This window comes from Aplysia californica, unplaced genomic scaffold, assembly GCF_000002075.1.
Source record: "Aplysia californica isolate F4 #8 unplaced genomic scaffold, AplCal3.0 scaffold00191, whole genome shotgun sequence".
NCBI lineage: Eukaryota > Metazoa > Mollusca > Gastropoda > Aplysiida > Aplysiidae > Aplysia > Aplysia californica.
Window position 1 is genome coordinate 685,942 of NW_004797461.1, and position 1,063 is coordinate 687,004.

General features: G+C 40.0%; 1 protein-coding gene across 1 annotated transcript in view; it reads right to left on the reverse strand.

Moving 5' to 3' along the window:
• The window catches only part of LOC106011808, a gene marked incomplete in the record, with an annotated part of 22,281 nt that overhangs the window by 20,502 nt on the left and 716 nt on the right, over nt 1–1,063 (reverse strand).

A 1,063-nucleotide genomic window follows, 5' to 3' on the forward strand; every position in this document is an offset into this window, starting at 1 on the left:
AGAGAGAGAGAGAGAGAGAGATGAGGGGATGTCAATATATGTGAGGCAGCGTGGTGGAATCAGGCTCTCGTCAAAATAATAAAAGTGAAGAAACTTGCATTTTTCCGCAGGTTTGTGAATTTTTGATCAGATTTTTGTTTTTCGGCTCAACACCTTTTATGTCCATTAAAGAACTCATTTCTGTGTGGATTTTACTGAAAAACGATGATTAGATGCACATCACAAAAGATGTAAATTTTCAGTTACCACGGACTCTTAAGCTAAGGAAATCTTTGGCGGTCATTTCATTTTCTCACTAGTTTTACTTCTGAAATCAGGTGACCCCCACCTCCTGCATTCTCAAATATCTCGAATTGTATTTAAGATAAACGGATAATTTTTTCATCCAAATAAAGACAAAGTGAACAAGCTTTAAGATGATACCAATAACTCTATGTGTCCAAAAAATGACGAGAGCCTGATTCCACCACGCTGCCTCACATATGATGACGAAAACGCTCTCCACGGAAAGCAGGTAGTGAGTATCTGTTTCCCCCAGGCACAGTTCTCCCCGCCGTGTGGCGCCAACACTTTACCCGTGCTGAAAGGAAAGGTGCCATGACTGCTTAAGCACATTTTTTTCAAAATGCCGAACCTGCACAATCATGTACGGAACGGAACCCGAAAAGATTATGATTATAATAGCCATCAACCAAACACTTGTCAAACAGAAACGAACTCGGATAGAGTTGGAACTGTGTCATAATGCCCCTAACAATAGCCCCAGCCTATCACCCACTGCTCATTGCAGAAAGTTTCGTCAAATCTCTATTTGATATGATTGGATACATTTGACACCGGTCATATTTTCCATCATAGAAAGGTAAAAGTTACCATTTTTTGTGTTATTTGTTCAGATCCTCCAAAATCAAACATTTGATTTTCTAGTCTCGATCGGGTCCAATGTGATGAAAACAGCAAATCAGAAGGCTGGTACCAAATGTATATGTATGTATAGTATAAGGTTTTACGGCGCTCATAACTGCTAAGGTCATATGAGCGCGCGAAACACAAGTTGTTCACC